Source organism: Notamacropus eugenii, chromosome 4 (assembly GCF_028372415.1).
Source record: "Notamacropus eugenii isolate mMacEug1 chromosome 4, mMacEug1.pri_v2, whole genome shotgun sequence".
Taxonomy (NCBI): domain Eukaryota; kingdom Metazoa; phylum Chordata; class Mammalia; order Diprotodontia; family Macropodidae; genus Notamacropus; species Notamacropus eugenii.
Genome location: NC_092875.1, coordinates 281544275 through 281568209, shown reverse-complemented (window position 1 = coordinate 281568209; position 23935 = coordinate 281544275). Strand labels below are relative to the sequence as shown.

The window sequence follows — 23935 nt, the reverse complement described above, 5'->3', positions numbered from 1 at the left end:
CAAAGGAAAAGACACGGTTTCAAACTGTCTTCAGGTCCCTGAAGGGAAAATAACACACCCTCTCTTGAAAGAAGCCAAAATATGGAGGAGCCAGCACTGATTATGTCACTATCCCAGCTTACTAAACTGGAGACTTTAAGGGATTTCCCTTTCGATGAGAGCTAAGAATCTCTCTTGTTTAAATTGAGTAATTTCATTTCCTGTGGGAGAACTCATTCACACTGTATTGTTAGGTTAAATTTTCATATGTATATCCTCTATGATTTCTGTTTTGTTATCAACATGGATAAACAGGTTTATTCACAATTTTCTATGTGTTCATTGTGGATTTGGCATTTGGTGGGAAGTCAAACCTTGAATATATAGCTTGAGACATTACTTTCCCTATCCTGTCTCTTCCTGGATCACTGCCTTGTTGTGGTGGAAGGGCTTGAGTAACTCAGTGGAACTATGAGCTATGTCATGGAGGGATATCCAAGAAGAACAGATCACAACATCAAAACATTCCAGTATTTTTTTCCCAAGAAAATCCCATGAGCAGTACTAAAATGACAGAAGACATGACATCAAAAGATAAACCTTTCAGGTCAAAAGGTGCCTAGCACATTACTGGGGAAGAACGAAGGACAACTGTAATTAGCTCCAGAAAGAATGAAGCACATGGGCCAAAGCTGGAAAAGAAGCTCAGCTGTGGGTGAGTCTATTAACTAAAAAAAGTCCAATGTTCCAAAAATCAGTATTTCATAGGAACATGGAATATAAGATCTATGAACCAAGGTAAACTGATTGTGGTCAAACAGGAGATGGCAAGTTTAAATTTCAATATCTTGGATGTCAGTGAACTTAAATGGATTCATTCAGGTGATCATTAAATATACTATTGTGTGCCAGAATCTCCTAGAAAAAGTGGGGTAGCCCTCACAGATAATAAAAGGATGAGAAGAGCAGTACTGAAGCATAATCTCAAAAAATGACAGAATGATATGTGTTTAAATCCAAGACAAACCATTCAGCATTACAATAATATGTCTGCACCATTGATGTCAAAGAGGCCAAAGCTGATCAGTTCTATGAAGACTTGCAATTTCTAGAAATAACACCAAAAAAAAAAAAAAAAAGATGTCAAATTCATCATAAGGGAATGGAATGTCAAAGTAATTCGAATAATGGAGAAGAAATATAAAATGAAACGGCAGAAACTAATAGAGTTTTGTCAAGTTAACTCACTGGTCATAGCAAAGACTCCTTTTCAATTGTCCAAAAGGCAATTCTACAGATGCCCATCACCAAATGGTCAATAACAAAATTAGACTGACTATATACTTTGCAACTAAACGTGGTGATGCTAAATACAGTCAGTTAAAACAAAACCTTGAACTGACTAGGACTCAGATCATGATCTTCTTATTGCAAATTTAGATTTAAATTGAAGAAAGTGAGAAAAACCATCAGGTCATATAGATATGACCTAAAAATAACAGCCATTGTGAATATAAAGGGGAGGTGGTGAATTGATTTAAGGAACCAGACCTGGTATACAGGGTGTCTGAAGAACTAAGGAGAGAGATTTACATTATTGTATAGAAAGCAGAAAAAATGCCAAGAAATAGAAGAGTAAAAAAGCAAAATAGCTATTTGATGAAGAAGGAAGGAAAGCAAAAAGCAGATAAGAAAGGAAGAAATATTCTCAACTTAATGCAGAATCCTAGAGACAGTAAGGACAGAGAATAAGGTTTTCTTAAATGAATAATGTAAAGCAGTAATAGAAATGATAAAATGGGAAAGATAAAAGATCTCATCAAGAAAATGAGAGATATCAAGGGAATGTTTCATACAAAAATGGGCATGATAAAAGATAAAAATGTAGGGACTTAACAGAAGCAGAAGAGATTAAGAAAAGGTAGCAATAGCACGCAGAAGAACTATGCAAGAAAGATATTAACATCACCAATAACCAGATAACCACAATGATGTGGGTACTGACCTAGAGCCATACATCATAGAGAATGAAGTCAAGTAGACCCTAAGAAGCATTGCTAACATTAAAGCTACTCGAGGTAACAGAGTTCTAGTTAAAGCTATTTAAAATTTTAAAAGATAATGCTGTTAAAGTGTGACACTCAATATGACTACAAATTTAGAATATTCAACAGTTGCCACTGGATTGGAAAAGATTGTTTATGTCTCAATCCTAAAGAATGCTAAAGAATGTTCAAATTACCAAAGGATTGTTCTTATTTCATATCCCAGCAAGATTATACTTAAGATATTACAAAGCTAGTCTTCAGCAATATGTAAACTGAGAATTACCAGAACTGGAGGCTGATTTTTGAAGAGGCAGAGATACTGGCGCCAAATTAACAACATCAACGGATTATGGAGAAAGCAAGGGAATTCCAGGAAAAAAAACATATACTTCTGCTTCATTGACTATACTAAAGCCTTTGACTGTGTATCGCAACAAAATGTGGCAAGTCCTTAAATAAATGGGGATACTAAATATCTTACTAGTCTCCTGAGCAACCCATATGTGGGCCAAGAAGCAACAGTGAGAACTAAATATGGAACAATTGTTTGGTTTAAAATTAAGAAAGGAGTATGACAAGGCTATATATTGTCACTTTCTTTATTTACTTCTGTGCAGAGTACATCATGTGAAATGCACCCTGGACAAACTGAAACTTAAGTTTCCTGGGAAAAAGAGCCACAATTTCAGATATGCAGATGATATCACTCTCATGGTAAAAAGTGCAAAAAGAATTAAGAAGGCTCTTGGTAAGGGTGAATGAGAGCTGCCTTGGAGATTAACAAAAAAAAAAAAAACAAAAACAAAACAAACCTAAGATCATGTCAAGTGTCCCATCAATTCCTGGCAAATAGAGGAAGAAGAAATGGAAGCAAGGTCAGATTTTATTTTCTTGGACTCAAAGATCACTACAAATGGAGAGTACAATCCTCAAATTAAGACACTTGCTCCTTGAAGGAAAAGCTATAGAAATCTGGACAGCATACTAAAAAGCAGAAACACCATCTTTTCCAGAAGTAACGTACGGCAGTGAAAGCTGGATTATAGGGAAAGCTGAGTACTACAGAATCAAGGCTTTCAAATTGTGATGCTAAAGAAAATTTATGAGAGGCCACTGGAGAGCAATGCGATCAGATCATTCAATACTTAAATAAATTAATTTAGACTGTTCATTGCAAGGAAAAATACTAGAGCTGAAGTTTAAATACTTTGACCATAAGAAGACAGGACTAATAAGGACTAATAAGAAGACAGGATTCATTGGGAAAGACTCTTACGTGGGATAAGATTGGAGGCAAAAGGAGAAGGAAATGGCAGTAGAGGAGATGGCTAGTAATGTCATGGAAATACTAAGCATGAGTTTGGACGGACTTTGGAATATAGTGAAGGACAGAACGGCCTGGCATGCTATGGCCCTTGGAGTCATGAAGAGTTGGACATGAATGAACAACCGAAAACAAAAACACACCTTCCTCATTAAAGGATAGCTATCAAGAGTCAGATTGAACTTCAAAATTATTTCTTCTAGCCTAAAATATTTAAGAGAGAAGACACATATAATTCTAGCCTGGTACCATTTCTCTGAGGACATCAAAGTGGTCCCAACTGCCTAATTCCCCTCCTAGCAGGAAGAAGAATGGGGGAAATAAACTCTAGAGCTCCCCTTGCTTCCTTTTCTAGACAGACTCAAGTGAACACACATAACCTATACAGAGGAAACACACACAGTACACACAAAAAAGTATACAAGAAAAAATAGTCTCTTGCCTCAAGAAGTTTATATTCTAATAATTGAGATAACACACAAAAGATGAGGGGATGGGGAAGGTACATCCAGAAAATCTTGGGTAGAGACAAGAGAAGACTGAGGGTTGGCCATCCTGGGTCTCTTCACAAGATGGAAGAACTGAGAGGAACTCACCAATAGAAGAAGGGTGCTTGCATGACAGACATATTCTCCAAGGTGAGAAGGCCACAAGAGTAGACGGATATTCCAGGGTGAGGATGCCCAAGATACTCACAGAAATTCCAGGGTGAAACAGCAACTGGGGCACATTAATAAAACCCAGAAATTCAGGAGTAGAATAAGGAAGAAAAAGTCCTCAATCCAATAAGATATTATCTCTTCCTTCCCTGAATTACCCCAGTATTTTGTTATACCACTCTTGTAGCACTAGGCACATATTACTTTGTGTCATAATTATTCATGTGTATTTTTATTCTCCCCTACTAGATTATTGTATCTTGAGAAACTAACTTAGACATCTTTTTATTACTCTGTAGTGCCTTGTACATAATAGGTCTTCGATAAATATTTGCTGAATGAATAAGTGAAAATCAAAGATCTCTGTTAATCAAAATCAAATCTAGTCAAGGTCAATATTTATTGAATGGCTAGTACATGTAAAGCACTGAGCTAACTACTGTAATTAGTGATATAAGACTGGAGAAAAGGGATACAAAAAGTTACATAAATACAAGGAATTATTAGTTTTCTATATTGATGTTTTAATCAAGTAAACGAAGTTACTACATTAAGAATACAGGACTCATTTAATAAATCATTCAATGAATTTATCAAGCTGAAAAAAATTCTAAGTTATCAGATTCATCCTCTGCAAGCAAGAGCATATTATGTGATCTAGTGATCCTGGTCTCAGTTATTCTTCATGCAAGACGCTACATCTCTTAACCTTGTCATTTTCATTGCCTATCTTCCATGCCCAGAATAGGCCTCCTCGTCTCAGTCACATGGCTTCCTCCAAGTCCTAGTTAAGAATTTCCTGATCCCCCATGATTCTAGCACCTTTCCTGTATGGATTATTACCAATTTATACTGAGTGTAGCTTGTTCATAGATAGTACTTTGTATAACATCTCCCCCTTTAGAATGTAAACACTTTGAGAATAGGGTCTGACTTTTTTATTTCTTTATATCCTCAGTGCTTAGCAGATAGTAAGAGGTTAATATATGTTTATTGACCAATTGATAGCATCTGTTGATAAGAATAATTGTTCTATTTTTTTTTAATATCCCACTAAATATGTTGGCTAATTCTAATAGAGGTTCCAGTAGAGTTTCTTTGTTGTTGTCTACTAAAATCTAAAGACAAAAGAAGAAGCTTTTCCAGGTCCTCCTTAATGTTAGTCCTTTACATCTCAGTTTTTCCTGTCTATACCTTACTTCCACATACTTGATTCCATGTTCCTTCCCTGTTAGGTTGTCAGCTCCTTGAGAGCATGGACTGTCTTTTGCCTTTCGTTGTTTCCATGGCACTTAGTTCAGTCTCTGCTACCTGGTAAGCATTTAATAAATGTTTGTTAACTTAAAAAAAAATAGATGTGAAGAAACACCTGGCTGAAAATAGTGCCCTAGATTCAATAATGGATTTGACTGCCATATAACTTATAAGACATCCATCACTCACAACTCAACATAACAAAAATAACTCTCTTTTCCATATTGTATACCAAGTATCAACAATTTCAAGGAACGTAACTGCCAGAATATGTGGAATATGTTCAGAAACAATCTGCGGTATACTTCAAGCCAATAGGTACAGTGCTTCATTGTTAAGAGCCATTGGTGACACATACACAAGGCTCATATAGCATCTTTCAAGCATTAACCAATACTTCCCAGCCTTAGTCATGGTCCAACTCCTGAACGACTTCATAATGTATCTACATACTCCTCTTTGACACTTTTCTAGAGATTTCAAAGAATCCCAGTAGGTTTCAAGCAACCCAATACAAGTCGTTTGAGAATCTCAATCGGCACACTGCCCCTCCGGGCCAAAAATTGTGGAGAGGCAATCTATAAAATTCAGGTGGCAGAGACTTGTCTCCATAGTGTGTGATTCATTAACTAGAGACTACTTAATCAAGACAGATATCTTCAGCTCTCCTTCCTGGCAGCATTTCCCTTAGACTATTACATATTGTGCAAGTTGGAAAGGACCCTCTGTCAAGTCCATTTTCAGCAGAAGTTGTATCATGCTTGACTGATTTATCTGATGTGTGGGAGCTCCTGAGAGCCAGTACAGGTGAGAAACAGATTTGGGGGCTGACTGTTTCAGAGGATTTGAACTGTTTGACTTTGGAACTTTGCCCTTTTTGCTATTTATATCACGACAGCCCCAGGGATCTGGATCTATCTCCCTTAACAAGGAGCTGTTTTCTGTATAGGTCAGCATCAGATTCCATTTCCCTTTGAAAGCACAACAAAAACAGTTTAAAAGCAAGATTAGGTTTCCTATTCTTTCCTTATGATTGCTTGCGGCATTCATGGTATTGTCCTCAGAGCAACATACATTAAAAGCACACCCCTTGTATGACCTTCCAGGACTTTTTTTAAAAAGTAGAGACATAGAAATGGGTGATAACTCTGCCTTCTCTTTTCCTACCAAAAAAAAAAAAAGGCAAGGCAACTTTATTAATATTAAGGTAACATGACACTGTGAGATAAGCATTCATTCTGTTTATGACATATTTTTAAAGCAGTCCTTGTTCTCAGGAAACTTACATTCTACATACTAATACAATCAAACAGCTCTGTCATCTCAGTCAAACCATTTCCCCTTTCTGAGCCTCAATTTTCTCATAGAAAATGAGGAGATTGGACAAGATGATACCTAAGGACCCATCTATCTCCAAAATCCTGTTGCTATTTATTTCTTACTGAAAAAAACAATGTGGGATTTAATTTTTCTTCTCTGAAGCAACTGAGGATAGTAAATGACAAAATCCCTACCCAAGATACTGTTTATGCAAATTGCTTCCTACCTCCATAAAGCTGAAACTTACAACCTGATATAAATACAAGTAATAACATATGCAAAGGAGATTTTTGTATTTCTAGAATCAAATTTAAGCTGAAGGAAGAAACCATCACAGAAGCTATTGAGTTTATAACTTGAATAATGACTCCTTAGATAAAGCAGGCACTAAAACCACTCCCTTTTTTTTCTTTATTTTACTATAAAAGTACAATATGTCAATTTGCCTCAGAATCCTAAGGTGAAGTGTTAGGAGATGCTGGCATCGGCAATGATTATGTCACTGGCAATTACTTATTCTACCATCATAGGAGAACAAGTTTCTGTTTTCTGAGCTGAAGTATAAAAAATGCAAATGTGAGTCTATTTGTGCCTACGTTTAACGTAAAATGGAATAAAATGTCTACTTTGGGCTTACGTGGCACTTTGCACCTTATCAGCCACCATTAAAATGCATTAAATGGCTTTAATAATGATGCGCAATTGACCTGCACCAGGCTTCAGCATTCCTAATCATCTCTAATTTCTGTCTAAAAATGAAGAACAGTCTAATTATCCAACTACTATCTTCAGGTCCTTTGAGTGGAAAAAAACCCAAAAAGCACATTAATTAGTTTCTATTCTCTTTAATGAACTTAGGCATTTCTTGATGAAACTATCAATGAAACAATTCCGTATTTTCCCATATATGGGACTGGGGTATTAAAAATTATTCATTTTGATTAGTCAGCTATAACTTATGTTTATCTTCACATGGATCCCCTTACATTACAAGATGATAATATCAAGGAAAGCCAATAAACAAAGTGAATTTTCATTTTTCACAGGATTTTACATATCATATTTTTTGATGCTCAGACCATCATTAATACATCAGAATACATTAGTACCTGTATTTTCTGTAATGAGAAGTTGACAATATTTTTGTTCACATTTCTAAGATAAAATACTTTGAAAATACAGATTAGGTTTTGATTAGCGTGAATAATGAATTACCCTGAAGTGGTAGTGTTATTCAAATTCACACTGCATATTTCCATTGGGCTGGGACTAATTATCACATTTTGCAGAATTATATATTTGAATAATTCCAACTCAAATGCACAAAACCACTTATGGGGATTTGCTATTCACACTAATCGAGACATAGCTATATGCTTAGATGAATTTATTGGCTTCATTTCCTATATTAATTCTAAAAACAGTAAAGGAGTTATTATTGAATTGACCTTATGCACTCAAGTAATGCGGATTAAAACCACTCTAAGCCTGAAAAAAGGAACTCCATGAGTTCAACTGGTATTAAATATCCATTGCTGATTCTCTGTGAACCCAGCTAGACTGGACTTCAGATAGCACACAGGTTGTCACCAGGCTGATACAGTTGAAATTTTTCTTGTTGGGAAATACCTATCAGAGATGAACTCTATTCTCTCTGGGTGGCATATTGGATAGAGCACTGGGCTTGGACTCAGGATGACTCATTTTCATGAATTCAAATCCAGTTTCAGACACTTACTAGCTATGTGACCCTAGACAAGTCACTTAACCCTGTTTGTCTCAGTTTGCTCATCTGTAATATTAGCTGAGGAAGGAAATGGCAAATCACTCCAGTATCTTTGACAAGAAAATCCCAAATGGCGTCACGAAGATTTAGATACAACTGAAACAACTGAAAAACTACAACAAAACCTTAAAAACACATGATAATTCCTATGCCATAAAGAAGAATCAGAGAAGGACGTTAGAAGACTTTTGTTATTTTATAACGTGTTAAACTCAAGGTCCAAACCCCACTAATGTCTGGTTTAGCCAAAGACCAATAAATTTACAATCTTCAATGTACAATTTTAACACTTTTTAAATGGCTGAAGAACAAAAATTGTGGGAATGGAAAAATGGAGATAATAAAGAGAATATAGGATTTAGAGTTAGGAAGAACTTGATTTCCCACCACTGAAATCCCACCTATCATAATTCCTCATACTATGACCAGGTCTTTGATCTCCCTGATCTACGATTTGCTCATATGTCAAATGGGGATAATAATCCCAAAATAGCTACTTAACAAGGTTGTTGTGAGGTAAGAGACATAGGGATGTTTGAAAAGAATGTTTTAATTTTTTTTATGAAATGAATTCAATAGAACAGTAAGCTATATTGTACTGGAGAAATTGCATAAATTGTTACTCACTAGCATTAAACTCTAGAAGACAACGAAATGGTCTGAAGGGTAGCATGCTGGACTGGAAGCAGTGCATTTTAATCCAGCCTCGGACACTTATTAGCAGTGTAATACTGAGCAAGTCATTTAAATTCTCTGCATCTCAGTCTCCTCATCTGTAAAATGAGGGAGATGGACTCTATGGCTTTGAGGTCCCTTGCGGGTCTAAACCTATAATTCTCAATTTTTTTTTCTTTCCTTCCTTCTTTCTTTTCTTTCCTCCCTTCCTTCCTTCTTTCTTTTCTTTCCTCTCTTCCTTTCTTTTTTCTTTTCTTTTCCTTTTTTTTTTTTTTTACCAACAGTATCAGCTTATATCTCTATTAATAGCATACATTTTCTCAATAGGCACAATGCTGAGTGTTTCTCAGTGGGGCTGTCTAATTTGTGAATCCTCAAATCACACTATGTCTGAAATATGAACACTGCAGATGACTCAAAGGGAAAGGGATAGACACATTTCAACCATTTGCCATCTACAATAAGTGCCATGAGAAGTGATAAAGGAAAAATCTAATAGGAAAAGAGTAATAGTAGAAATGGACAACAGATCCATATCCCAAATGCTATATTGAAAAAAAAAATGTTAAAGGATCTAGAGAATACAAGTCCCTTATTCAAAGAACAATAGTGGGTTTTTGTTATATTTTTACCTTTAGAATTAAACATGAAATCCTCTAGTTGATATTCAAAGCCCTTTATAGCCTAACTCCTTCCTACTGTTCTGGTTTTCTTCTACCTTACTCCCTTCTATGTACTCTTGAGTTCCAATGATACTAACCCCATTGCTTTTCCACCTCCCAACTTTGAGTATTTTTTCTGGCTGTCCTCCATGCCTGCAATGCTTTTTCTCCTCATCCCCACCTGGTTTTCCCCCTATCTCATCTACAGCCCCACCTTGCACAAGATTTCTTAATCCTCCTTAATATTATTGTCTTCCATCTGAGATTACCCCCAATTGAGTCTGTACTTATCTCATTTGTATGTAGTTGTTTGCATATTGCAAAAGATTCACCAAGGATAAGACAGCAAAAATGAGTTGTTATGTATACTGTGGAGGGAAGATCTGCACCGACAAATCAGAGATCCTTTGATCTCTATGACAAAGTCTTAACATATACAACAATTGTATAGTCACACATTATTTCTGTAAGATATTCATTACAAGGTATCATAGCAGAATGGGCACTGACCTAGGAATTGGGGCACAGGAGTCTAGTCCTTGATCTACTACCATCTAGTTTAGTGACCTTAGGAATGACTCTTAATTACATTAAACCTTATTTTTCTTATCTATGCTAGGAAGAGATTTGACTGGATGAAGTCTTCACATCTTGTCTAATACTAAAATACTCTTTAATTCAATGAAATCTATCAGATATTATAAGGAAGCAGGACATAGTGGAGTGGGAGGAGTTGGGGATGGCTAGGAGAAGCAAGTTCATTTTTTAGTTCTTTACAATTCCCATCCCAAATTTGAGACTCTAGAGAAATTGTTGTTAAGGCAACTCTTTTGGACTAAATTACACGAGTTATACTATGTGTATTAAAAGATATTTCCATACCAAGAGTTCCCTACACCAATAAAATCACAGGTCAAGACTAATCATCACAGGCAAATTAAAGAGTGGAGCCAAGTGATTGATATTGACTTACAGTATGAATTTTAAACCCCCCCTAGATCTCATCTCCAAGAAGGCTTGCTGTAAAATTAAATGTTTAAATTAAAACATTATTTATCAAGTTTTTATGCCTTAGTTTTCACTTTAACAAAAACATTTGTGAAATTTAAAATAAAAATAGTCCACCAAACTCGCAAATTAAAGTTTTAAGATAATAAGAGGGTATTTATTCTTTACAATTTAACTTATTTAATTTTATTAATTTATTCTTTTATCAAGAAAGGACTTAAAATGAACAATCTAGAGATGGTGTCAGCTTGACTGAGTTGTTTATTGTTACATTCACCAGTGAAGTGATGGTGATAGAAGTATTGATGATGATGATGATGATATTGATAATGAAGACAGACCAGAAATTGTCATACTCCTGGGAATGCTTAAAAAGACAGAAGTATGGAATAAGACAGGTTACCAGTTCTTTTCCATCTTCACCCGAAACAGACAGACAGAGAAATAGATAGAAACATAGTAAGAAGGGACATGATGGTATCCAAAGAAATCTTTAGGCAAAGCTCCAGCCAGTACCTTTGGCATTTGGCAAAGTACACAAGAGGATTTAAAGGAACCCAGGGCTAGTGACCCAATGACAAGTTAAAAGGAGTTTTGGATAACAGAAGTTTAGCCTAAGGTACTTGGAGCCATAGCAGGAGAAAACAGTTTTAAAAGATTAACTTTAACTTAATGTTCAAGGACTTCTATAGCTGGATAAAGGCTGTTGACTAAGGAGTTTATACCATAAAATAAATAAAAATGGAAACAGGCTACCAAACTACCAAACTAAAGAGAGGGCAAGCCACTCCACCACAACACAGAAACTGAAGACCACCAGAGAGTAGCAGAGAGCTTCAGCAACAGAAACCCAGTGGAGATCCATAGTAGCAGCAGAGTGCAAACAGAGTAGCCGAGGACTCCAGTTCAGCTGAGAAAGCAACTTGTTTAATGAGAACATCTGAAGATATCAGTGGTTCTGCAGTCAGAGGTTTCTGAGAACCTCAGATGTTCCAGAACAGGGTATGTTCTAGTCTTAAAATTAGCAACATATCACCATATTGATCAGAAACAGAGTTCAGATTTCTAGTGTTCACTACAATACCACCATTCCAGATTAGATCTTAGAGATCACTTCACCCATTTTATTGATGATGAAATAGGTGCCCAGATGTGTCAAGTTGAAGATTTGTAGCTAGTTAATGGCATAGGGAGTACTAGGATATGGAGGGGTCTTGATTATGTATAGAAGTATTTTTGCAATTCCTTCAGTAAAGATCTATAAGTATTATTATCCACATTTGACAGATGGGAAAACTAAGTCTGAGAAGTGATTTGCCCATGATCATATTAATAAGGGGCAGACATAACCCAGTTCTTTAATGACTCCATGTCTAGTGGACTTTCCATTTCACCACATTGCCATGACATCTGATCCTCTTGCTCAAGGAGTGTATACTCTAGTAAGGCAAATAACTTGGACAAACATCTCCAAAGATAGTCACAGTCAAAAGAGCAATGCCTAGGCCAAAAGGCCTGGGTGCAAATTTTGGTTCCATTATTGACTTTGGTTCTGTTGTGGGACTTGGTGGTGGCCCATACAAGGAGGATGTGTTCAGGGAGAACTAGCCCTTCTAATGTGAGGCTTGCTGAGCCCTTTTCAAGGCTGCCCATTCAGCTTAGGTGTCCACAACTCTGACTGGTGACTCCAAGAAGGTGTAGCAAGCACAGCAACCCCATCCCAGTAAACTGTCTTGGCAGATGGGCTAAACCAGGCTGAGGTTTCAGATCTGTTGGTGAGTTAGGGGAATGTCTGCCCTAAGCATGTGAAGACTTTCCCAGGTGGAATGGGTGAATAAGAACAATTTATTCCAATGGCCATGAAGGCAGGTGAAACAGGTGCTTTGGAACACTTAGAGCTTGGTCAGGCATCAAAGATGCCAAGGTCACCCACTGCATCCTGGACCATTGCCAGTTGCCTTGACTTTTGTCCTACTACTGGACTTCAGTGACTCAGGAAGAAGGAGTGAGGCTGACAACTTTGTGCAACTCTGCCTCACTTAAATCCAATTCATATGTGAGTCAAGACAATGCGTGTGATGACACTGGTCATTCTCTCTCTATCTCTAGGTTCTCTCATGTTCTCCAATCCTCTATTTCTTCTTTGTAATTTCATAAAATTAATTTGTGAATGACTTGTGGTTCTTGTTGCTACCTTTTACATTGTTATAGACTTTATATATGCTTTTCTTGGTGCTGTTTACTTCACTTTGCATCAATTAATGTTAGTCATTTCCATGCTTCTTTGTATTAAACATGTTCATCATTTCTTATAGTAATATTCTACTAATTCATGTATCACAATTTATCCAACTATTCCCTGATTCATAGTCATCAGCTTTGTTTCTAAGTCTTCCCTACAATAAAACAAATTCATAAATACTTTTATACATACGGAAACTTTCTTTATATAAGTGATTTCCTTCAGGGATATGCCTAGCAGTAGAATCTCCTGATCAAAGAGTATGAATATTTTAGTCACTTATTCAATTATGAGTTATTTTCCAAAATGGTTGAATTAATTTACATTAGTGTACCTATCTTTCCAAAAGTCAATGGATGTTCTGTTCAATCATTTAATTATGTCCAACTCTTTGCGACCCCATTTAGGGTTTTCTTGGCAAAGATAATGGAGTGGTTTGCCCTTTCTTTCTCCAGTTCATTTTACAGATGAGGAAACTGAGGCAAACAGGGTTAAGTGAACATGTCCAGGATAATACACCTTGTAAGTTTCTGAGGTCAGAATTGAACTCAGGTCTTTCTGAATCCAGGCGCAGTGCTTCATCCACTATGCCACCTAACTACCCCAGCCAACGCGTAAGATTTCAATTTAAAAAAATAGGAATCCTGAGGTAGGGGTACAAATGTGAGCAAAGGTACAGAGGCAGAAAAGAGCGAAATGCTTTGAAAACTTCAAAACATTAAGATACAACTAATTAACTAAAAAACTATGCCAATGAATCATAAAAAGCAATGAAACTCAATTTATACTTCAAAATATTGTCTGTATTGAAAATATCTGTATTTTAGTAAAACACCATCTTTTATTTTTTTATTTAAAAATTCAAAATCTATTTTTCCAAAGCAAATCTATCTAAAGCTTAGGGAAATATATAGATATGAAAAGAAAATATCTCTTTTTCTTTTCTTCTTTCTCAAGAAACAAAGATAGCCGGCACATTTTTTCTTTGCTTTGTGAAAACGTGGTTCCAAGCATGCCAAGCTAAATCTCTAAACAGATCAGACGCAAGTATAACCACCTATTCTTCTTTCACATCTCTATTGTACACCCACTTCCTCTAGGAAATCATTCAATTATAGGTTCTATATCGAAGGCTTCCCCCCAAACCAGAAAAAGCCCGTTAACCTCACACCTGTGAGACCTTAAACCACAGTCTATATTATGCCTGAATTTTATGTCCTTGTTATTGTTATCAGTTCTAGTGATTATATCCATTAGATATATTCTATTTTAGAATAGAAATATTTCACTTAATATCATGTCAGCCATTTCATTCCAATGAAGAAATCCCTTCTGGCAGCTTATGGCTATGTTAAATTTTCTTCCTGTTAATTTAGCAAGATTTTATTTCACCATTCATTCAGCAAAATTTTTGGTATTTGGCAAATTTTATCAATGCTTCTAATAAAATAGAATTTCTTTGAGAAAAGTCAAAATCTAGATAGCAATTGAAGGATTCCCTTGAATTCCTTTGCTAATATCTTATGTTTGGTATGCACTAAGCAGATGTCAAAGCAGATTTACTTCAGTATTATTTCATGAAAGGAAGCATGCATGCATTTGCTAAACATCTATATGCCAGACACTGTGTTAAGCACTTTACAAATATTATCCCATTTGATCCTCACAACAACCCTGGGAGGTAAATATTATCATTATAGCATCATTTTAGAGAAAACTGAGGCAGGAAGCAGTTAAGTGACTTGCCCAGGGTCACAAAGCTACTCAGTGTCTGAGGGCACATTTAAACCCAAGTCTTTCTGACTCCAGGCCTAGCATATTATCCACTGAGCTCCTTTAAAATAGTTTCACTTTTTATCTTTGTCTCTCCTATACCTAGAGTTGCAATGGGCATAAATGACAAGATACATAATTAATAAATGTTTATGGAATTGAATTTGTTCAACTGAATCCTACACTGACATTATTCCATACTTTCCTAAGCAGTGCTACATTCACCAGAGGACTAAGACTGCAAGGTAGGATTCGAAATCCACAGTTCCATATTTTTCACCACTACATCTTGTTGCCTCAGGCCATTTTTACACTGGACCCTATTTTGGCAGTTTATAGTTCTGATCTAGCAGATAGCAGACTAGTATATTTTGTGACCTAGGACATCTATACATTTCAATTGTTTTATGTAGTGGAGAAGAGGTGGAAGAGACCCCCGATCTTTTGGTTCAACCACAGAACACAATGTCATAAATCTGATTCTCAAAGGGATAAGAAAACAAATTCCCTTAGACTGGAATAAAGTTACCATAAAGGAGAACACCGCACACAGTAATAGCAGTGGTGCACAATGATCAACTTTGAATGGTTTGGCATTCTCAGCAATACAACGATCCAAAACAATTCCAAAGGACTCATGATGAAAAATGTTATCCATCTGCAGAGAAAGAACTGCATCTGAATGCAGATGAAGGCATAGTTTTTAACCTTTTTTTCATTTTCTTGGGGTTTTTTCTTTGACACTATGGCTAATATGGAAACATGTTTTAAATGACTTCACATGTATAATCTATATTAAATTGCTTGCCTTCACAAGAGTAGGAGGATGGGGACTGAGGGGGAGAATTTGGAACTCAAAATTTTAAAAAGCAAATGTTTCAAAAATTACACGTAATTGAGAAAAATATTTTTTTTAAAAAGGGAAGCAATAAAAAATTAAAGTTACTATAAAGTAACTGTTGGTGATTTATCATTAATAATGTTTTCAGAATCAGGTAGAATTGCTTACATTTACTTCTTGGGTGTACAAATAGTCCTCTTTTACTGCTGTATCTCCAAGGATAAACTTTTTGAAAATGAGGTAACTTCATTTTTTCATGGAATCCTTGAATATTACAGTGGAAATGGACCTTACAATTAGTCCTCTAGTGATCTCTTCTCCCAATGTGCCAAGTCCCCCTCCTCCCCTTCATGTCTTCAGCTGCTGCTGCCTCTCTCCCTCATCCTGAGGCATCATGCCCTTGGAGTCAGGAAGAACTTACTAAAAGTCCTGCTTCTGAAAACTGCTACCTGTGTGACAATGGACCTCTCTCTAAAAGTCTCAGTTTGCTAATCTGCAAAATAGACATATTATTACCAGAATGTCCACAAAACAAGGTTTTATGAGGTTCAAATGAGCTAATATGTATAAAGTGCTTTAAAAATTATAAAGTGATATATAAATGCCAATAATAACAACAATAGACGTTTGTGTTTATCAGTGTCCCTGACAGAAGAGCACATACACTCCGATTTGACAATGCCAATGACAACTCACTACCAAAAAAAGCTGCCTATATGTGCTTGTTCTTTTGGATTAAAAATCTACACACACGTACACACAAACACAATACTAACTGAAGTTTGATTAGAGATAATAATGGAAGAAGGAGGAGAAAAAGGAAATGATGAGGAAGAAAAAGAAGAAGGAGGAGGAGGAGGAGGAGGAGGAGGAGGAGAAGAAGAAGAAGAAGAAGAAGAAGAAGAAGAAGGTAAAGGAGAAAGAGAAGAAGAAGGTAAAGGAGAAAGAGAAGAAGATGACAAAGAAGAAAGAGGAGAAGAGGAGAAGGAGGAAGAGAAGGAGGAGGGGAGAAGGGAAGAGGAGAAAGAGGAGGAGGAAGGTAGTAGTAGAGAAGGAGGAGAAGATGTGGAGGGATGAAGTTAAAGCTTACAAAGTCCTGATCATACATTATCTTTTTGGACAGAGGGTTAAAATAACCCTGTTACATAGGCATTATAACATTTTCTCCTCTTTTTAAAGACAAGGAGATTGAAGTTCAGACACTTTAAGTGATTGGGTTCTAGTCACACAGTCGAGACAGATTTCCTAGCTCCAAGTCTAATTCTATTTCCACCATCCTATGCCATTCTCAGGAGGGAAGACCAAGATCCCCAAAGTATGGCCAAGAGACTAGAACCCTCTCAATGAGACCCATATTTCTTGAATTGCTATGGCATCACACAGCTATAAGCACAGAAGGGTCTTGCAAAGGTGAATGAGGAGATAGTCTCTAACATTCAGGATGCGAAACAGCATTAATTCTCCTTACTTTTTAAGACCAAGAAGAGTAGAACTAGACATGAAATGGACCTTAGAAGCCATCTAGTCCAATTTCCTTTTTTTTTTTTTTTTGCAGATAAGGAAACTGAGACTGAGAGAAGCCAAGTCCAAAGTCACACAGACAGTTATCGGCAAAAGGGAGTATACCCAAATTGCTTCCAGATAAATAATCATCCTTAATAGACAGGGCAATCTCTTCAGGGTTGTTCATAGAGATTACCTCAAACCCCCATACTTCATCCTACCTGGTTAGATATGTCCTCCCTGCTTCTTGATCCTGCCTCAGGCCTGGCTTGCCACTTACATGTTTAACCTACTGTCCCTGTTGATATCCTCACTTGTTTTTGTTTGTTTGTTTTCTTTTTGGCAAGGCAAATGACTTAACCAGGGTCACATAGCTAGTTAAGGGTCAAGTGTCTGAAGTCAAATTTGAACTTATGACCTCCTGACTCCAGGACCAGTAACTCAATCCACTGGCTATCCATTGCCCCAACCCTGACCTGTTTTTAACATAATTGACTTAGCATTACTGGTATTTGAATTCACTTCTGACCTCCATGTACCCAGTAATGTCCTAAACTAAGTTCTTCCTTCACCACAATCTCAGACTAAAAAGTATGCCTTGTTTCCTACTCTGACCCTGAAATTTCCTTAGTCCCTATCCTTCAATCTGCTTTGTCTAATACCTATGTCTAGTTCTTTACTCTGTTCAACCACATCTTTTCCTTAAACCTGTATTCAGTAATACTCTGCCTAGAGCCTGTTCTAACAGACTTCTTGGCTTAGATACCCTGTAGCCCCACTGGCCTACCAATATCAGAACAGTTTCATTCGTCATAATGGAATGGTTACAGTTGTACTCAAGACTCTACAGAAAGAATAATATGACTCAGTGAGCCTGGGTCCCCTCACTCAATAAAAAGAGCAATTCCCACTCCCACCTGCTGAAAGGAGGGGAGAAGTACAGCAGTTACATGGGGAGTCCCATGGGGAACAGCCCTGGGACCCTGGGCACCCTGAAGCCTATCCCTCTAGACAAGCAGATGAACCTCTCCACACAACCCCCTCTCCCTAGTCCTTGCTCTCATACCTCTAGAACCTGGAGCTTCTGCTCCCAGGTCCCAAAAACTGACTCCCTACCTCATTATATGCATCCTGGACTATATTACGTGTATCCCAGACTTTAGACATTATATATATATACACACACACACACACACACACACACACACACGTATATATTTATATACGTGTATGTGTGTACATGTATATATGTGTGTATACATGTATGTATATACATATGTGTGTGCATATATGTGTGTATGTATATATACACACGTGTGTGTGTGTGTGTGTATATCTATATACGTATATATATACACTCCCTACATCTTTCTTGTCAAGGAAGACATTGATGGGTGCTAGATTGGGCAATCCTCCGTCGACCCTGACCACTAGTCAACTTAGTGATGTAGCAGGCCCCAAACCACACCTCCTTGTGCCCCCTGTAAAGCCAATCGCTCGTGGCAGCGCTCCTGAAGATTGCCGCTGTGAATGATTCTCAGGGTCTAATCATGTAGTATAATGAACTCTGTTTATTCAGCAATAAACTAAACATTGTTCATGTAAGTAAAATACAACATCCGTAGCAACATGCTTCAGTAAAATATATCATATATGTATATATATGGTTCATAACACTCAGTATGTCACATGGCACATTGCATATATCGCTGCATTCCCATAGTCAGGGAGTCCTAGGCTAGGGTCTTCCCCAGCATGATGCATCCTTAAGGGGTAGCAGAAAATATCACACCATCCACCCCTAGGACACTGAAAGAATAATCTCCTTAATCAATACACAGTGTTCCAATAAAGTCTTCTCTCAATCTGATTTGAGTCTGTCTTCTAAACCCCATGGCTCCTCTTCCATGGACTCCTCCTCAGCAGGCTGACTGCTCCCAGCTCTTGCTTGAGTTCACACACGGGCAGCTCTCTTCTGCTCCTTGTCTCAACTCACTGGGACTGTTTTGTTCCAAACTTTTCCCCATTTCTAAGAAAACAAAGCTTAACAGTGCTATAAAAATATTTACACACATTACCAATGGCATCATCTCAATCCACTCATAAAGACCAACAGACAGGGCTTCTGTCTGAGAAATTAAGACAGACCAACAGACAGGGCTTCGACATCACAAACTCTCTTTCTGCTAGGCCTCCCCACAAACAAGTTCTCTTAGCCCACTCATGATCGTTTCTCTCTCAGCTCTGATACTATTTCTAATCGAAGACTCTTGATTTATTCAAAGAAAGGCAAGACTTAGTCAAAGGAACTTGACTGGCTAAAATTCAGTCTGGAACAAGATCCTACAGCAGCAAAAAATCCTACTTTGCTTGATATTACACCTTCTCCCCCTCGAGCTTTTTTTGGTGAACTTCAGATAAAACCACGCAGTACATACAAAAAGTGCATGTTCCTTTAAGAACTGACCACTCCTTACCAACTCCTTATTCCAACCCTGAATCATCTAACTAGCATATCTGGTATGTTTTACTGTAGTTTATCATATATGAACTTTAACTGTACCCCTCTAATATCGCAGATTCCTTAAGAACTTTTGCCTGCTGAAAAGTATAAAAATAAATCTTTGCCAACTTGACAAAAAAGAAAGAGTAACTCCTTACCATCCAATGGATACAACTTGAGTTTGTCCATTCAGGTCTCTCTTCTTTACCACAAAATAAGCATATGATCACTACCCAGAAGAGCTCCTTACTAGGTTTTCTTGCTCCTGTTTTTATCAGTCTGAATTTTTGTCCTTCTTACCTGTGGTGACTATGTCTATTTCTTTAGTATAGCTGGTACTAGTACACACCTTATTTACACATTTCTATGTCTTTGTGATTGTAGCCTCATATACAGTATGATACAGGATAAAGAACTTTAGTCTTGGAGTTAGAACATCTGGGTTAAGATCCTACATCTCTTTTGTTGTCTATGTGATCTTAGACAAGTAATTTCACCTCCATAATATTTCATCTGATAGAGGCTCCCTTTTGCTAGTCTGGAAAATATAGAAGTTGGATTATATTGGCCTTTCAAGTGCTTTGATGATGTAGATACATGATCCAACAAGGTTATAAAACTATAGCCAGCAAACTTCTCTATGGACTAAGAGAGAATATGCTTTGTTTTCACCCAACCTAGTTGGTGCCCCATTCAAACTGAGTATGCCCTACACGTTCAAACTAATCCTTGCTTGAATACTGATAGGATTTCATTGATGAACTTCGAAGATCTCCAAAAGATGAAGGTCACCGTGAGATGAAGCAATTCCCTCAAGTTCACAAGATTATCTTAGACTCTATGTAACCCTTGTATGCCCAGAACTTTGCTTGGAATAGAGATGCCCTCTAACTGGCCAGTTCCATAAGGCCTCCATAATTAAATAAAAGATAAAAAAACTAGTATCCTTACTGCAAACTCATCAAATCCTATTTACATATATCTTGATGCCATTTGGCCTTTGCAATTCATTATGTTTCATCCATTAACTCATTAATGCCTCATTAGGGTCTAGGCAGAAAGAACCACACACACTTTAACCATCTACATAGCAACTAGAATTTCAGAATCATCAAACTACAGGCAAGCTTAATCGAGGGGATTTACCACTCCTTCTTTTCCCTACTTGATGTCTTGTGGAACCATAGAACTGTGACATAACAATATATTTTAATGGTATCTTGGTCCACTCTCAAGTTGTACCAGCTATACTCTGAGAAGTGGCTTTATATAAATAAAAGTTTTATCTTTAGAGGTGGAGCCAAGATGGTGGAGTAGAAGCAGGGACTTGCATGAGCTCTTCCCCCAAACCCCTTAAAATACCTTAAAAATGACTCCAAACAAATCTAGACAAACAGAAGTCACAAAATGACAGAGTGAAACAGATTTCCAGCCCACGAAAATCTGGAATGATGACAGAAAGAGTCTATTACACTGATTGTGGAGCCGAGCACAGCCCAGCATGGGTTGTGATCCACATAGACTGGTCTAGAACAGGTCTCAGGACACTAAATTACTGACAGCTGTAACAGTTTCCAGACTTATCAACCCACAAATGCCAAAAGACAGCTTCAAAGATCAGTGGGAAAGCTCTTTTTTTCTGCGTGGGAGATGAACTTGGTCCCATCCCTGCCTGAAACCCAGTCCTCAGGGCGACAGCCACTGACGTTGTGGAGACTGCTTCTGGAGTTGTCAACCTACAGTCAGTAAGGGAATCAGCTGATGGAGGAATAAAATGGCTGATCTGGATTGCAGTCCTGAGTGGTGGTCCTGGAAATGAGAAACAGTGCTGGCATGGCAGAGCTGGTGGTGGCTGTGGAAAGAGAATTCTACTCACAGTTCCAGGCCAGAAAAGAGGTCTTGTGGCTGCTCATACACCAGAGTGCAGGCCAGGGGAGGAGTAAACACCCCTCCTTTGATCATACCACTTTGGACAAACCGAGAATTTACAGGTCCCTAAAGACATTCTTGAAAACAGCTGCACAAAACTCCTGAAACTGGGTACAGTACACCTTCCACTTAACAAAGAGCTCAAAATTCAAGTACTTGACTGTGAAAATGACCAAAAAGGGAAAAAAATAAGGCTATAGAGGTTACTCTCTTGGTGAAGAGGTATTTTCTTATAATGAGGAAAATCAAAGCATACAACCAGAGGAAAAACAGCAAGGTCAAACCTCCTACATCCAAAGCTTTCAAGGAAAATATGAATTGGTCTTAGGCCATGGAAGAGATCAAAAAAATTTTGAAAATAAGATAAGAGAAGCTTGCTAAAGGAGACTCCTAAAATGCTTAAGAAAATGACACATTTAAAAAGAGACTGACCCAAATGGTAAGAGGTCCAAAGAGCCAGTGAGGAGAAGAATGGCTTAAAAAGCAGAATCAGCCAGATGGGAAAGGAGGTCCAAAAGCTCACTGAAGAAAACAATTCCTTAAAAATTAGAATGGAGCAGATGGAAGCTAATAAGTTTATGAAAAATCAAGAAATTATAAAACAAAACCAAAGAAATTAAAAAATAGCAGACAATGTAAAATATCTCATTGGAAAAAACAACTGACCTGGAAGATACCATTTAAAATTATAGGATTACCTGAAAGCCATGATCAAAAAAAAAAGAGTCTAGACATCATCTTTCAAGAAATTGTCAAGGAAAACTATCTTGATACTGTAGAACCAGAGGGTAAAATAAATATTGGAAGAATCCGTTGATTGCCTCCTGAAAGAGATCCCAAAAGGAAAACTCTTAGGAATATCATAGCCAAACTCCAGAGCTCCCAGGTCAAGGAGAAAATATTGAAAGCAGCCAGTGAGAAACATTTCAAGTACTACAGAAATACAATCAGGATAACACAAGATCTAGCAACTTCTACATTAAGGGATTATAGGGCTTGGAATATGATATTCTAGATGTCAGAGGAGCTAGGATTAAAACCAAGAATCACCTACCCAGCAAAACTGAGTATAATACTTCAGGGTAAAAATGGTCATTCAATGAAATAGAGGACTTTCAAGCATTCTTGATGAAAAGACCAGAGTTGAATAGAAAATTTGACTTTCAAACACAAGAATCAAGAGAGGCATGAAAAGGTACATAGGAAAGAGAATTCAAGCATTGTGGAAACACAATCAAGATAACACAGGATTTAGTAGCTTTCTACACTAAGGGACTGAAGGGCTTGGAATATGATATTCTGGAGGACAAAGGAGACGGGATTAAAACCAAGTATCACCTACTCAGCAAAACTGAGTGTAATATTTCAGGGGGGAAAATGGAATTTCAATGAAATAGAGGACTTCCAAACATTCTTATTGAAAAAGACCAGAGCTGAGAAGAAAATTTGACTTGCAAATATGAGAATCAAGAGAAACATGAAAAGGTAAATAGGAAAGATAAGTCATAAAGGACTCATTGAATTTGAATTGCTTACATTCTTAAATGGAAAGATGATGTTTGTAACGCATGAGACTTTTTTTCAGTGTTAGAGTAGTTAGAAGGAATATATATGTGTATATAGATATACATATACAAATATATATGTGTGTATATGTATACATATTATATATGTGTAGATGTGTGTATATGCATGTATATGTATATGTATATACGTGTGTAGGTACATTTATATGCATGTATATTTTTGTGTGTGTATATATGTATAGACAGACAGAACAGGGTGAGCTGACTATGAAAGGAGGATACCTAAAAATAAAATTAGGTGTTGAGAGGAATGTACTGGGAGAAAGAGAAATGGAGAGGTAGAATGTAGTAAATCATCTCACATAAAAGAGGCAAGAATGGAGGGGGAAAAGTGAGAGGTGAGAGGAAATAAGTGAGCCTTACTCTCACTGAATTTGACTGAAGGAATGAATAACACACATTCAACTGGATATGAAATCTATCTTACTCTGCAGGAAGGTAGGGGGGAAAGGGATAAGAGAGGGAGGATAATAGAACAGACAGCAGATTGGGGAAAGGGGTAATCAGAAACAACCACTATTATAAGGGGACAGATCAAGGGAAAGAATGGAATAAATGGAGGGCACGACAGAATAGAGGGAAATGTGGTTAGACTTTTGCAACATGACTGTTATGGAAGTGTTGCTTGGCTACACAGATGTGACCTATATCTAATTGCTTGTTGTCTCAATGAGGGTGGGTAGGGAGGGAAGAGGAGAGAGAATGTGGAATTCAAAGCTTTAAAAATAAATGTTAAAAATCATTTTGGCATGCAAATGGGAAATGTCCAGGCAATGGGATATAGAAATCTATCTTGCCCTACAGGAAAACAGAGGAGAGGGGGATGGGAGAAGGTGGGTGATA

At 37.2% G+C, this 23935-nt stretch overlaps 1 protein-coding gene across 1 annotated transcript in view; it reads right to left on the bottom strand.

Annotated features, from left to right (window-relative positions):
• The window catches only part of NKAIN3 (sodium/potassium transporting ATPase interacting 3), an 838213-nt gene that overhangs the window by 687726 nt on the left and 126552 nt on the right, over nucleotides 1-23935 (bottom strand). The window lies entirely within an intron of this gene.